Raw genomic sequence first — 16,518 nt, forward strand, 5'->3', positions numbered from 1 at the left:
TAGGTGCTAAGCTGTGTTGGGGAACTCCAGCAGGTGTGGGGACACCTGACCTCAGTCCCTAAACTAGTATAGGTGGTCAGGGAAGGCTCCCTGGAAGAAGGGACTTCTGGGCTGACACCTGAAGAGCTACAAGACTTGAGAGTATTGGGGTGGGGGGAGGGATGTGGAAGGCACAGTCTAAGGAACAACATTTACAAAGGTCCAGAGATGAAGGACAGCAAGAGGCACTGGAGAAGGACGTTCCCTCTATCTGAAAACTGGGGGGGAGGGGGGAGGGGGAGGAGATGGGACTGGGGGTCGGCAGGGGCCAATTTGAGGAGAAGAGTCATGGGCTGAAAGGGTCAGCAACAAGCTGCCTGCGAGGGCCTTGGAAGTCAGGTGATGAATCTGGTCTGTATCGTAAGAACCAGAAAAGCTCCTGCAGCTTGGGTGTCAGTGGGTTTCAGAGAAGTACAGGCTTGCCTGGCAGGCATGTGCTGCTGGCTGGCCAGGAGTCAACCTGAAAGGCACCCCTTGGGAAGGACTTCGCTCCACAGGAGGAGCCCAGCCCAGCATCCTGACCCAGGGAGAAGCCTTGGCTATTTGGGGGAGGGTGAGTCTGAGGTCAGTGGGAGAGGGGGTTGCCTCCTGGCTAGGCCCCATTTGGCTCAGGTCCACATCCTCTGGATAACCAGAGAGCCAAGTTGGAGAGCAGAGAGCTAGGAGTGAAAATGGAAAAAGTTGTCTCACTGAAGCAGGGCTTACAAACTCGTGGCCTGTGGGCTGAATCCCGCCTGAACAGCACTTTGAAACTCGGGACACTTCATCTAAAAATCTGACTTTCTGGTTTGCTTTCAGAAATCTCCCCAAATCTGGCAATACTGGGTGCCGATGTCCACATGGCAACAATTAGCTGAGGCATGTACTTTGGTTTGCCACAGTCCCCACCATTCTCTATTGCCTTGCATGTGACTCAGCTCAGTTTTGCTCATTTACATCACTTGTCCCATTTGAGGTTTAACATTTTCCCGAAAACCTTTGTGAGACATTGGGCACTTCTGGCACAGGGCAGCTGTGACTGTGCCTCTTCACAATCTGTGTAGTTTTGGCATTCCAAGGGCATTGGTTCCCAGTGTAGGTGCTTGGTGTCCATTTAGAGATGGTGACAGCTGCAGAAGCAGGTGTCCATTGTACCCAGCAGAGCAGTGGCGGTGCGCAGTAGTGACTAAGGCCCAGGGGACCAGGAGATCATAGGCAGTATCTAGTGGAAATGAACTTGTCAGCGAGTGCACGCGATATACTCCGGGACCCCTGTGTATCCCTTTAGCTCTCTCTGCATTGGCAACCTGCCATGGTCACCCTGGGAGCCATGGTAACCCCGGGAGCCCCATGGTGATGTGGCAGAACCACAAAATGAAAGCAACCAGTCCCACTGTAGACTTGGTAAGTGGAAAAAGAAACTTTGACATAATACTATAAACCACTGACATCTGGGGATACCGTTGGTATTGCAGCATCTTTCAGTCCATACTAATACAGGTAAAAATTGTGGGCCCCCCCGAAAGGTATGTTCTACTCCTAACCGCCAGTACCTGTAAATGTGCCCTCATTTGGAAATAGAGTCTTTGCAGATATCACCAAGTTAAGATGAGGTCATACTGGATTAGGGTGGGCCCTAATCCAATGACTGGTGTCCTTATAAGAGAAGAAATTTGCACACAGAGACACACATGTGACCATGGAGGCAGAGTTTGAAGTGACACAGCTGCAAGACAAGGAATCCCAAGGACTGACAGGAGCCCCAGAAGCTGGGAGAGACGAGGAAGCATTTTTCTCTAGAGCCTTTGGAGAGAGCATGGGTCTGACAACACCTTGATTTTGGACTTCTAGCCTCCAGAATTATGATAGAATAAATTTCTGACGTTTTAAGCCACCCAGTTTGTGCTACTTGGTTACAGCAGCCCTAAGAAATTAATACAGGCTTCAATGAAGTGACACCAGGATATGGCATCGGTTTCTGCCATGCATTCATTTATTCATTCATTCATTCAGGAAAACTTTAATGAACACTGTTCCAGGTGCTGGGGTACAGCAGCATCAAGATAAAATTTGTATTGATGAAGAGGGAAAACAAGGATGGGAGATACCAAACAGGAGACGACTGGGCCCTGGGGGAGGTAGTGGCCATCTGTTGTTTATTGCTTCCCAAGATCCTGTCCTCCTCCTTTTGGTAGCGGCCCCTTAATTTTCCTTTGAGGAAACCTCCTCTAAGCAATTCTTGGTCTATGAGGTTCAGTGGATGTGACCTACCTCCTGGATCGTGGGTCCATGTGACCCAGGCCTGGCTAAAGAGCAGATCCAATGTCACTGGCTAGATGCTGGTCCAGAAGGAGGCTTATGAGTCCGTTGGAGCCCATGAAAAGTAATTCTGGGACGTTCACTGGAGGTATTTGGGATGTAGCCTACACTTGCAGCTATAAATGGTATGATGCAATGGTGGAGGAGCCCTTAAGGACAGAGGCTTCCTAAGATTGAAACTACACCAAAGAGAACAGAAATGGTGATGCTGAGCTCCTGCTGGCATCGGCTGAACTCCTGGATCCAGCCCTGCCTGCAGCCAATGTATCCTGAGCTTTTTAGTTTGTGAGTCTATATAGCCTCTCCTCCTAACTTTGTATGTGGTTTGTTTGTTTTTTGCTTAAGTCTGTTTGAGTTGAGTTTCTGTTGCTTGCAACCTGAGATTCCTGACTGATACAGTGAAAGACTTAGCTGAGAAATCAGCACCAGTCATAGCCTCTGCCTGAGGTCACAGCCCTCCCTCATTTTGTCTCTGTCTCTGGTCCCAGGGACATCTGAGAAGCAGTCCTGGGGGCACAGGAGTGTGCCAACACACTCCATCCTAGAGGAGCATAGCAGGACCTTCTCTGGGGCCAGGGAACCCCAGGTACCTTTTGGTTTCCTGCTGGGACCCCAACCCTAGGCCCAGGCCTATAGATTCCAAGCCATGTCCTCTCCATACAGTCAGGAGCCCAGGAGGGAGCAGGTGGCACTCTTGCAGGAGGCTAATTCCAGGAGTGCCTAGTGAGGAAGGGATTAAATACAAAGTGTGCGGGTGGAAGGTAGGGGGGACTAATGGGCCAGAAGCAGGACCGTGATCATCTGGCCCAGAAGGTTGACGGGAGGGCGCAGTTATGGGAGAGCAGGTGCCTTTAACGAAACGACAGCCCAAGAGACCTCCTGCCGAGGGATCCAGGAATAAACACCCTCCTTTGTTCTCTTCCTTCCCTCCCTCCTTTGCGGGGCTCCCCAGCACGGGAGGAACGGGCCCCAGCAGTCCAAGGGGGAGGGAGGTGGAGCGCCACCTGGAGGAGCAAATGGAAATTGACCAGCACGCCCGCCATCTCCTCCCTCCTGCACTTTTTATCTGCAGCTAAGCTGGCTTTCTCTCTGTTCCTGAAAGATGGCAACCCTCTTGTGACAGCCATAGATTTTCTTTCAAGGAAGAACATGCTGTTCAGTGGCAAAGAGTGCAGTGAGCTGACTGCCTACAGCTGTAGGAATCAGCCCGAGCTTTTGAGCCTACACCGTGCTCGTTTGGCCAAAGCCCCGGATTATGACTGAGCACATAGGGTACCAGGGCTCCAGAGCTCCCCTCTGGGGCCACTTGATCTTTTTGGAGGAGCTGTCTTGGAGGCTGAGACTCTCTGCCCCATCCTGCTTCCCACTCTTTTTCTTTCTCTGGTCTTATCCTCCAAAACTGCTTGAACTCCTGACCCCATCCCAGAATGTACTTCCTGGAGGGCCCAACTGACATGCCTGTCCTCTTGGCCTGCAAGTCTTCTCATCTGTTAGGTCTCAGCTCAGATGCTGCCTCCCCAGGGAAGCCTTCCTTGACTGACCAGCCACAGAAAGGATCCACCCCCTGTGTTTTTTCCTTCCAAGCAGCTACAGCTGTCTTGAAACAATCTTGTTAACTTTAATTTCTTGTTTGATTATTGACTCCTGTACTGTGGCCCTAGTACCTGGAACAGGGTTTGCATATAGAAGGTATTGAATTAATACTTGTCAAATAAATGGTTGAATACGTTAATGAATCAGCCCTAGATGTGGGGAGATGGAAGGGCAGGCCCAGTGAGTAGAGGTGGGAATGGTGTGGTGGTCCCCAAGTAGAAAGAAAGGCCAGAATGAGCACCCGGGGCTCTGACCTGGAGTCATTTTGGATGACTCAAAACTCTGGGGCTTCTCTTGTGTTATAAAGACACAGGTGGCCATCCTAAGTCTTCCCTTTTCTGCCATGTGGAGGTCAGGTGGGAACAGATTGCTTTAGGTTTTGGAGAGCCGCAGGGCAGAGTTGTTAATTTGTAACCAACAGCAGGAGAAACTCAGGGTAGATGTCAGGTAGACTTCCCAACAGTGAAGAGAAGGAATGAGGCCTTAAAGGGTCCATAAGTTAGGCTGAGACAACGGCTTCCCTAAGGGACCTCGGGGAGAGAGAGGACAGGTGAAACCCTGTTTGGCCTAACCTAGACTAGTTGAGTGGACACAAAGAACAGCAGACAGCAAAACGATCTTGACTAGGCTGAGAAAGACAAGTGGGCCATCGACTTCCGTCCTTGTCATCCCCACCTTGCCCATCGGCCCTCCATTCCCTCGCCACCACGCCCACACGGGGTCTCTGAGTCCCCGGGTCACTGCCTCTCCTGGGGCTCTGCCCCTGCCCACTCCCCCTGCCTTTGCTCTTGTCTAGATGCGTGGCTTCTGGCCATGATCATCAGGACAGAATGTAGTATTGGCGCAGCCCTTGTTTGTGCCTGCTTGGCCCCCATTCTCCTTTCTCGTGCACAGCACACTGGGTTCTCATTTGGGAAACCATACCTTCCTCCCACGTGGCCCAGGCCTGGCCAGTTGGAGTATCTAGCCCTTGGGGCACAGGAACCACTTGCCAGCTTCTATCTGGAGGGTAAATCCGGCCTCACAGTGGGGGCAGAAGAAGAAGACACAGACTGGGGGGCACTACTTTAGACCCTGGATCCAGCTTTACCTGAAATCATCTCGCCTTGGATTTCTTAGTCTGAGGAACCCTTTTAGACTTCATCTGATTTGGGTAGCATTTCCGTTATTTGTACCTGAAAGTGTGCAGGGGAATCCCCGTGATACCTGGGAAGGCTCGCCACTGAGGTGCTTCTGCTGGCAGGATGCAGCCCCGGGGTAAGCGTGTTCAGTGGATGAGACTGTGATGATATCGACTTGGCTGTCTGTCTGCACATCGCTAAGCCAGGCAGAGAACCCCCTTCCTCAGCTCCTGGGGGTCGGTCTTCCTGTGCAAGCGCCACGCGGTGGAAGAGATGGCAGAGTGCAGATCTGCCCCGTGGGCTCCAGGGCATCTGCGAGGAAGGGTCTACATTCCCACCGCTGCTTGAATGGCCCTGAGAAGCGTGGGTTACAGGTAGGTAGATGGAAACCAGGCAGTGAGCTCCCTGTACTTGTACTTGGACATGTTCAAACAGGCTGCCCCTGCCCCCCCCCACCCCATTCAGGGAGGCTGCAGAGAGGAGTCCTGAGTGATACCCTGCTGTGGGCGCAGTGGTGTCCACATATTTGTCATCAGCAGCCTTTGCAGGCTGCCTTTCTGTGGGGTGGGAGGCCACGGGCGGTCCGGGGAAGGGGAGGCCCAAATCGGAGCATAGTCTGCGGTTATGGGGCTTGCCCGAGCACTCAGGGTACCCCAGATGACAGGCAGGTATAGTAGGGGGGAAAAAAGAGAAAAGGAATTAAGAGGCTGTCAGCTAAAGAAAAGACTAACGAGCATGTCAGATCTGCACGGATCCTTGAGAAGGTCTGATTACACCTTTCAGTTTAATGCAAGTCACCACTGGAAGGGAACCTGAGTGCTGACTGCACGTCAGGCACTGGGCCAGGTCTTTTATGGGCGTTGAATTCCCACGGTGCTCTTTTGACACAGGTCACGTGGTTAGCATCTCCGATTTACAGTTGAAGAAACGAGGCAGAGAGAGGAGGACTTTGCTAAGGTCATTGCATGCAGCACCAGCACCAGGATACCCCTCGGGGCTCTCTGACACCAGGGTCTTTGCACCCAACCACCACACTACATGGACACCCTGGAGAGATGGGGGAAACGGAGGCACACGGGAAGATTTGCCCAGGCCACACAAGGGAAAGAAAATGAGCCACCCCCAGGGGCTCAATTTGTTCCAAGGACTGAGTGAGGCAGGCACCTTCACACAGGTCACTGTACTCAGTCCTCCCAATGAACTTGTGACTAGGCTACGAATATGAGGGGAAAATGAGCCCAGAGAAGGCAAGTAGCTTGACCAAGGACACACAGCATATAACGCTGGAACCTGAGTCTAGTGAGTCTTTCCCCCCTAGCAACTGCTACTCCCCCACCTGCTGGGTCCTGTCAGCCCAACAACCCAATCCCACTGTCTTCCACCTCCTTCTAGCACCCCTGCAGCCAAACCTCCCCCTGCCCTCTGCTGCCCTCAGCTCACCGGTTTCACCCTTGCTCAGGGGTATTCTCCAAATGTCCTCCCTCCATGACTCTACCCTACTTGTAAAACCAGCTCAAAACTCACCCCCAGGGAGCCCTTGATTCAGAGCCCTTGTTCTGTAACTACAGTCAAGTGCTGACTATGACTTACTGACCATGTGACTCCAGATGCCTTCAGCTCATGGAGGAGCTCTCTCTTTTTTGTCCAATAGTCGTTATAATCATCTCTCAGGGCTGGGTATAGAATATGTTAGTGTTTATGAAATACTTAACACAGAGTCTGGGGAATTCCCTGGCGGTCCAGTGGTTAGGACTCTGTCTTTCCACTGCAGGGGGCAAGGGTTCGATCCCTGATCAGGGAACTAAGATCCTGCATGCTGCACAGCCAAAAAAAAAAAAAAAAAAGTATATACAAAAAGAACATTAAAATAAAAGTGTCTGGCATGCGTGCAGTAGGCACTTAATAATTGATCACTGTAATGACTGTGCTCCCCACAGGGCTCATCAAGCAGGCCTCTGTGTGTGTGTGTGTGTAGGTGGGGTGGGGAGGGTATCGGCTCAAGTGATCAAAAGTCTTTGTTGAGCACCTACTGAATGCAAAGCCTTTACACTGGGGCAAGTGCCAAGACGGGCAGACGGGGTTCTGATGGAACAGGCGGGGTTGGATGTTCATAACCCTGAAATAGAACTAGGTCTCCCCTGACCCCAGATCTCCATCTTGGGGCTATAACCCACCTCAGCAGGGAAGTTTGTACCTCTCAAACCACTGGTATAGTGAGGCCAGGCTATCCTGCACCCAACCCCTCACCGTGGAGGAGCGGCTCCTTCTGCAGACGGGCTGCGCCATCTGGTGGCCACTCTTGGTGAAGCAGCCTCAGGGCTCGGAGCCCGCTGGGTTAGACCGTTATTTAGGCTTGTGGCTCTATCTAGTGGCATTAGTGAGCAACCACACTCAATCAGCTTCAACCTCAGAAATCACCCGAGGAGCTTCGATAAACACTCCAGGACTCCACTTAAGAACTAATGAGCCAGATTTCGGGGGCGTGATTCTGAACTCAAGGAAAGTTTACGTTTGAGAAGCAGGACCGTAAAGGGACTTCTACCAATGTATTTGTACCTGCTCCCCGCCTGTTCAGTAATAACATCATCAACCTACTTCATATATGAGATTCTCATTTTCGCGTTTAAAGGGGAGGAAACCGAGGTCCACAAAGTGGCAGTCACTCACCCATGACCACACAGCGAGCCAGAAGACATCTGCCCTCCCAGCTCTAGGGCAGGAAGGAAGCATGTTTGCCATCAGGAGACCTGGCATCTGTTACCTGCTATTTGCAAATAAATGAAGGGCGCTGCCAAGGTGAGCTAGATCACTGTGGCAGGATCTCCTGGCCGCTGGTCTTATGATGCTGCAGTTTGTTTGTCTGTTGGATTATTACTATAACTATCTTGCTTGCCTCTTCTTCATCCTGGTTGGCATGAGGGTGGGATGGGACACTGATCTGTCAGGGATAAGGACACAGAAGGTCTAGAATAGTAAGAACTTGCATTACGGTAATGTCAGGCTCTGCCCTAAGCACCTTCTACGTATTAGTTCATCTGATCCTACAAACACGCCCCTGAGAATATATTATTATGATTATCCCTTTACACAGAGAGATATCCCTTTGCACAGAGGAAACTGAGGTACAGTTAGTGAGCACTGCCCCAGGCAATCTGCTCTGGGCCCATGCTTTTAGCCAGGGGCCATCCAGTGCCCCAGAGCAGGTAAGGTTTGGCTTCTGCATTTTTGAGGACATCAACATCTTCTCTCTGATCATCCTTGGCCAAGCAACCTTCTCTGTCTGGGTCTCTTTGTCCTTATTTGTTTGTTTCCCTGGTAAATGTTTATTAAAGCCTTGCACTGGGCACTGGATATACAGCAGTGATTAATTACAGTCATTGCTCTCATGGTGCTTACATTCTGGTGGCGGGGGGTGGGGCAGGACAGACAATACAAAGCAGACAAATTAATAAACTAATAAACAAGGTAATGTTCGATGGTTGGAAGACCTGTGAAGATGGGATTGTAACAGGGAAGAGCAAAATCTGACTCCACGTTGGCTCTGTTTCTTTTACTTTAACCTTTGCTTTTCGTTGCTTTTGTTATTGTAATCACTAAAAGGATGCTGTCTATAGCTGTAAACATACATGATGGCCTGCCACAGGAATCCCTGCCCACCTGTGAATGGCTGCAGAAAAGAAGAAATTAATACATCCCCTCCCTGATGTGGGCCAAGCGAGGAGATATCTCGCAAGATTAATGGCCATTTTACTTTACTTCCTCACCTCCTCCCCCTCTCTGTTCTATAAGAGAAACTGGCATCCAGACCCCTGATAAGATGATTTTTGGGGACACTGGGACTCGGTCTGCCAGCTTTCCAAATAAAGTCATTATTCCTTGTCTAAACACCTTGTCTTCCGATTTATTGGCCTGTCGTGTGGTGAGCAGAGTGAGCTTGGACTTGGTAACAGGATCAAGATGATCTGATGGGGAAAACTTGAGAATGGGTGGTCAGGAAGGGCCTTTCAGAGAAGCTGATGTGAGATCTGAGTCCTGAAGGATGAAAAGGAACCAGACATGTGCAGAACCAGGGGCAGGATGTTCAAGGCAGAGAAGATGGCAGGTGCAAAGGCCCTGTGGTGGGAGCAGAGTGAAGGACACACGAGACATTCATGGGTTTGGTCTGCAAACACCTGCCCATCCCCTTTTTGGGGATACTTCTCTCCTTCCACTGAGGACAGTGTTGCGGGGGAACTTCTCTGTTGCTGGGAAAACAGACTGGGGTACCTGCCTTCCCTTTTCAGAGGTCACACAGGTCCTTGGTGCCTTCTTGGGCCAGGCTCCTTCCTCTGGGTACACTTCCTCTGTTACAAGCAGGGGTGGGCTTGTGATCTGGGCTCAGCCAATGGGACACTCAGGGAATCTTGAATGACATAAATATAAACAGAACACTGGGAGCCCAGGCATGCCAACGGTGGGGTCCCTCGGACCTGGTGTTCCCATCTTGGTGCCTGCCCTGGTTGTCTAGCTTTTGCCACCACGGCTATTATTATTCCAATAAATGCCTACTTGTTTGAAGTTAGCCAGCATCAATTTCTGTTGCTTGCACCCAAATAACCCTAATGAAGCAGTGTAGGAACAAAGGGAGAGGAAGCTGGGGACAGATCCTGCTGTTTGGCCAAGCTAAGGAGTTGGCCTGTGTTCTGATGACTACGGGATCCTGTGGATTCCTCTGACACTGCCCTTCTGAGATCTCTTGATTACGTGCAGGTGGCTTCTTACCTGCAGGGATGACCTTTCTTCTACCAACCCTCATCCAGAATTTCTCCCTTCCCCACCCAAGCCAGGTCCCTACCCCTCTCTATGGTTAGCAAGCAGCTGCCCTCAGGCAGAGAGCAGAGAGCCAATGGCTTTGAGCTTGAGATGATTTATCTGTTTCCTGTGCCCGCCCCCCCACACCTACAAATGGTCCCTCCATGGCTTAGATAAATGTCGCTAAGACTTTATCCCCTGCCACATTCCAGTGAAAGCAAAGTCAAGTGAGAAGGAAGGAGAAATGGGCAATCAGAACATCCTACATATTATAGGATCCAGGGAGGGCGCTCAGGAGGGGGCCAGAGAGCCCGAGGTTGAGCCGTGGCCCCAGAGCGCCTCCTGCCCTTGAATTCCAAAGCAGCAGGAACCAATCCCTGTATCAAACAGCCAGCTGGTGACCCCAATCCTTCTGCCCCAGCGGTAAGCTCTGGCTATCGTTTTTCTAAGAATACAGTCAATCCCCTTTCCTGTGAGTTCCACCCCATCCTTCCCCCTCGGGTCAGCAAAACCCTTCAAAGAGGAAAACCCACAGCTCGGCTTTTGTCCGCTGCCCTCCCAGCTGTAGCCCAGAGACCCGCAGGCTGGAGTCCCAACTGTGATGCCCAAGTCAGTCTCCAGCTCCATGCCCATGTCCCATCTCCACTCTCATCAAACTCAACCGGTCCTTGGCCTCCCCCTTCGGTGACCCGCACTGAGGGGTTGACAGGGAGGTCCCTGACCCCTCCTTCACCTGGTGGAGGCTCCTTGTCATGGAATCCAGGAGAGACTTAAGGGCGGAATTGCAGGCAGGCAGCTAGGAGGGATTTCAGGAAGGCCTGGAAAATGGCTGGGGGTTTCCAAAGTGCACGTGTGGGCAGTGCCCCAGGCTCCTGAGGGAATATTCATTTTTCATGCACAACCTGCCCACATCGGTGGGCAGGTTGCTTGGTGATCTCTCCAAGCCTCAGTTTCCCCATCTGTAAGACATGCTTACAATTTTGCGACCTCAGGGGGTTGTTCTGAGAGTTTTTATTGAGAAAACACACAGAATGTACTTAGTACGGTGCCTGGAACATAGTAAACGCCCCCAAAAATGTTTGTTGCAGAAACAAATGTAGCCCAGTTCCAGGTTCTTTGCAGCCCCTGCACCTCCACGAGACTGTCTCCACCTCCACGAGACTGTCTCCATTTCTTCCCTGACAACAATATTTCTGTTCTTTGATCCACATCAACTTCTTAATCACTTTGCAAGGATGGGAATGAGGGAAGTAAAACATGCCCAAAAAGTCCTTGAAATTATTGCCATTCAGGGATCAGAAGACGAAGATTAGTTGCCTGTCTCTGTCTCACAAACAAATTAACCAAGTGGCAGCTTTTGGTGCCAAATATGATTCTTGTCGAAAGGATTAGACGTAGTAAATCCAGCTACAATATACTGTGATCGTGTGTGTGCGTGTGGGGTTTTCTTAAAAGCAAATCTGCAATAATCATACATTTACAACTAATAAATTGGGTCCTTTAATTCCTCTGCAGTAAGCCTTTGAAATATAATCTGTCATTTCAGACTTACAGAACATGACTTTTCATAATTATAATTCTCCAGCACACATGACTACTTATAATTAAATTCACTTTTAAGAAATCCAAAGCTTTTTGTGTGTGTGTGTATTATCTGTTTGTCTGATGTCATAATGGTAAAATGAATGTATAATCTGTTGAATAAATTTGGTGAGTTCTTATATAAAAAACACACTCTGCTATCGATCAAAACCTGGAAAGATAAGATGGTGAACGAAGTATACACTACTTCTCAGCAACAGGCTTAAACAAAGGCAGAACAAACCCAAGCATGTCTTCTCATCCCTGCCTCCTTTTAGGGCTGCTAACCCCATAAAAGAAGAACGTTTGAAAGAGTTTGAGAAAACCCAAATGTTAAATTATGGCCAAATGATCTGCTGGAGACCCATAAATTTTGAAAGGCAGTTGAATAAAAGCCCCAGAAAACAGACCCGAAATGGCCCCAAATCAGTGAATACGTGCCGGAAACATACAGACCCATAAAAGGAAGGATAACCACACAGGAAAAGATAAGCAGAGAAAGGAAATGGGAACCTTGAACTCAGAGAAACAGACACAGCATTTGTGGTCTACAGGTACCATCTTGAGCTTTTAATAAAGAATAGCCTAGAAGCTATGTTGCAGTTTTGCAACTCTTGACATAAATGACTTAATGTTTCATTCTTCAGCCAAAGGCCAAGTCTGGATGCACTTGTGGAAGTGTGTGTTCCCTCCTTGTGCCTCCAGAGAAGTAAACACTGCCTCAGAGATGGGATTTCAAGAATGACAGGACAGTTTTCCCCATCAACGGAAATGTCCTTCCAGGTTGATACCTCTGCCTGAGGTCCAGGAGATCACTGCCAAGGTAACAATTTTTCCTGAGAGATGCTACTTGAACGAGAGTCAAGTATTTAGCATGATCCTGGGTACCTTTTGAGAGGAAGGGCTCCCTGGGAGAAGAGCCCACCCAGAGTGCCTTGCAGTCCCATGAAGCCTTAGATCAGCCCGTATCTTCAGGCCCTGTCTCAGGCGTCTCTTCCCTCCTTCTGGGGAGGCATTTATGGAGACATTTCTTGTGGTTTTGGCCCAGGTGGGGCACAGGGAGGAAGTTGTGGCAGACTCAGGCAGGTGAGCCTATTAAGACCAGCTTAATAGGTGAGCCTATTAAGACTGAGGTGACGTCAGCACAAAGGTTAGCATTGGCCTTGGGCCTGAAATGAGGTTAAGGACCAGACCAGAGGACTTCCCTGGTGGCACAGTGGTTAAGAATCTGCCTGCTAGTGCCGGGGACGCGGGTTTGAGCCCTGGTTGGGGAGGATTCCACATGCCGTGGAGCAACTAAGCCCGTGTGCCACAACTACTGAAGCCTGCGCACCTGGAGACTGACTGTACTCTGCAGCAAGAGAAGCTACAACAGTGAGAAGCCGGTGCACCACAATGAAGAGTAACCCCCGCTCGCCACAACTAGAGAAAGCCCGCGCACAGTAACAAAAGAACCAACGCAACCAAAATAAATAAATAAATAAAATTTATTAAAAAAAGAAAGAAAGAAAGAAACAGACCAGAAATGGTCACAGATGACAGCTTCAAGTATCAAAGAAGAAGCCTAAAGAAGGGAAGTCATGAGCCCAAGGTCACATGCAGCTTAGGAGCCAGGATAGGCCTCAAGAACGTGACTTTGGGGACTTCCCTTGTGGTCCAGTGGTTAAGACTCCCTGCTTCCAATGCAGGGGGCATGGGTCCGATCCCTGGTTGGGGAACTAAGATCCCACATGCTGACTTTTGATCCTTGGTCTCTGCTTAAAACACACGCGCTCGCGCGCGCGCGCACACACACACACACACACACACTATTATTTAAAAACTATATCTGGCTGCCTCCCTCTGTCAAGTCAAGATAAGACCAGAATGGGGCTCGAGCTAAGATTGGACTTGGGGGTAGACTTATTTCTATTTCTATCACATTCCCTTATACCTGGGAGCATTACTGAATATTCACTGGATGGATGGATAGATGAATAGATAAGTGAATAAATGGTTGGATGGATAAATGGATGGATGGACAGACGGATGGATGGATGGATGGATACTGAAATTAAAGAAGGGACAAAACTGAGGCCTAATAGTTGCCTCCTAGGACTGAAGGCCAAAGTTCATCCACACAAATGCTTTATTTTGGTCATAGAAGGTGACCCACACAAGGGCTTTAAATATTTAAAAATGTTAAATATTTAAATAATAAGTAGCCACTACAAAACCAGGAGATTTCACATTAAAAAAATACAGATTTCTGGATTTTCTTGAAAAAAAATTAGAAGATGTGGTGACACCCAGCTTGCATCCCACATATAAACAATCTTGAAGCTGAGTAGCAGCTGCCCCTTTCAAGGGGAGACTGATTTTGAGAGCACCACAATCCCCACCACTCCCTACTACCCTGCATCTTCCACACATCCTCAGTTATGTCCCTCGTCTAGCCCCATAGGTATCTGCATTTTCATCTTCTGAGTTAAAAACATCGCTGTGTCGCTCCTTTTTCCCTTGGTTCACCGATGCTGCCGCAGTCACTCTGAGGCTGTGTTTCCTCACTTTCCTTCCCCCTGCTCTTCCACCCCGCCCCTCATTCTGCAGTTCTGGGCTACGTACCCAGGTGATGTTAACCCCTGCCTTCTAACTCGGGCAACTCAAGATACAGGGAAGGCTCAAGCAGGTATCTGCAGCTCACCTCCCTCCAGTCTCCCAAGGGGATGGTAAAGGGTCTGGACAAGGGATCCCCCATGGCAGAGAAAAATGGTGGGTTGAGTGTTTGCTCTGAGTGGACAAGCAGGCAGGCTTGCGGGAAGGAACAGCCTACCATCCAAAAGTGAAAATGGAATGATTCTCGAAAAAGTCCCCAGTGCACTTTTGTATTTCATTGATTTTTTTTTTTTTTTTTTTTTTGTGGTACGTGGGCCTCTCACTGTTGTGGCCTGTCCCGTTGCGGAGCACAGGCTCCGGACGCGCAGGCTCAGCGGCCATGACTCACGGGCCCAGCCGCTCCGCGGCATGTGGGATCTTCCCGGACCGGGGCACAAACCCGTGTCCCCTGCATTGGCAGGCGGGCTCTCAACCACTGCGCCACCAGGGAAGCCCATGTAATCTTTTTAAATCTGAAAATTTCTGAATACTGAAATACATCTGGCCCCAACAGTTTCAGATAAGGGTTTGTAGTCTTCTACTCAAAACCAGGAAGTATTTTAAAGGTTAACTTAATCTATGTCCTGCAAACAGATTGTACCTTTTTCTTCCCCCCTGTGCTCTACAGTAGGCCCTCACCAGCCATCTACTTCATACATAGTAGTGTACATACGTCAATCCCAATCTCCCAATCCATCTGCCCCTCCCCCTTGGTGTCCATACGTTTGTTCTCTACGTCTGTGTCTCTCTTTCTGCTTTGCAAATAGGTTCATCTGTACCATTTTTCTAAATTCCACATATATGCGTCAATATACGATATTTGTTTTTCTCTTTCTGACTTACTTTACTCTGTATGACAGAGTTTCAGTTTAGGAAGGTGAAAAATTTGGGAGATGGACAATGGTGAGAGTTGCACAACGATATGAATGTATTAGTGCCACTGAACTGCACAGTTAAATATGGTTAAAATAATATGTTTATATTATGTGACTTTTACCACAATAAAAAAGCATTGAAAAAAAACCCAGGAAGACTTTCGCGTAAAACTCAATAGTTCCAGCTTCCTTGAAGAGGTGGCAAGAAGGAGTTCCTGGCAGTCCAGTGGTTAGGACTCCACACTTTCACTGCCGAAGGCCCAGGTTCGATCCCTGGTTGGGGAACTAAGATCCTGCAAACAGTGCAGTATGGCCAAAAAAAAAAAAAAAAAGTGGTGGAAGGTGGGCCAGCCTTTCCCCACAGTGCCGTCATGCACCCCTGGGGTGACAACTGTTGAACTCTGAGAGGCCCCTGCCCCCTTGGAAAGGGCCTGCCCTCTGCATTCTGGCTTGGTCCCCACTGCTGTGCACCCATAGGCCAAGATAAGCCAAGGATAGAGAAGATTCAGACAATCCTCTTTCCAGGTGTGGATGTGGGGTGGTGGTAGGGACTGTGGCAGCCCGCAGTTTCCTAATGTCATTCCTGGGTACCTCTGTCTCCCTCAGACCCACTGTTTGTCATCCCTGTGAACCTGTGGAATCCTAAGAGCAGAGCTGGACAGTCTCTTCCACTCTCCAGCATCAGTTCATATCACTGTCACAACAGCCCTGGGCGAGCCTTATTCTGTCCACTTTCAGGTGAAGAGACAGAGGGTCCAACATACTGTGTGTCTTGCCCAAGGCCACGCCCTTAGGAAACGCCGGGGCTGGACCTGAGAGCTTCCCTTGACCATCATCTATGGGTCAGTCTGGAGAAGTGACTGGAGCAGGGGACCCCTTGACCTGGTTCAGGTTTGAAAGGAGGGTGAGGAAGAGAGTCAGTGTCAGGAAAGCCCAAAATTAGAGTAAATGGAGGATGTGAACGTGAAGAGCTTTCCGGTTGTTTGATTCAATGCTCTTGTTTTCTCCCTGGAAGAGATGGAGGACGTGGTGGCTTAAAGGAGACACAGTAGGCTGGGAATAGAGGAAAGGGTCATCGTAGTCATAGTAGGGACCTTAACCCTGGACTTTGCCCTTTAATATCCTTCTCCCCCTGCAACCTCTTTAACTTGCTTAGCTAGAGGGAGGGGAGCTCTGGTCTGTCCATCCGTCCAACCATCCGTGCCTGCGGGTCTTTGTTCTTTCGCCCCCACCTCCAGAGCATGCCCACGGGTGATCTTTCCATGACACTTTCCCTCTTTGGACTTTGAGAAGTAAAAACCGAGCCCCTGCTGTTGTGTAGCCACACTTGAGCCTGGAGGAATGTTAAAATTCAGCTGGAGAGGCGCCTAGTGAGATAGAAGCATAGATAAAAAAAAAAAAAAAAGGGATTTCAGGCAAGAGGAAAAAATAAAATAAAGAGGCGTCTCTTTAAAATGTCCTGTGAAATGGGGAGCATTGGCCCCTCGGCACCAACGTCCACGGGAGATGACTCCTTTGGAAAGCGGTGAGTTGTGTGTGAGCACAGACGCATTTTGTTTTCCTAGGAGGAATCGATGATTAAATTA

The 16,518-nt window shown here is 49.5% G+C and overlaps 1 long non-coding RNA gene across 1 annotated transcript in view; it reads left to right on the forward strand.

Annotated features, from left to right (window-relative positions):
• The window catches only part of LOC125962645 (uncharacterized), a 601,794-nt gene that overhangs the window by 108,758 nt on the left and 476,518 nt on the right, over positions 1 to 16,518 (forward strand). The window lies entirely within an intron of this gene.

The sequence above is a fragment of the Orcinus orca genome, chromosome 20, assembly GCF_937001465.1.
Source record: "Orcinus orca chromosome 20, mOrcOrc1.1, whole genome shotgun sequence".
Classification (NCBI taxonomy): domain Eukaryota; kingdom Metazoa; phylum Chordata; class Mammalia; order Artiodactyla; family Delphinidae; genus Orcinus; species Orcinus orca.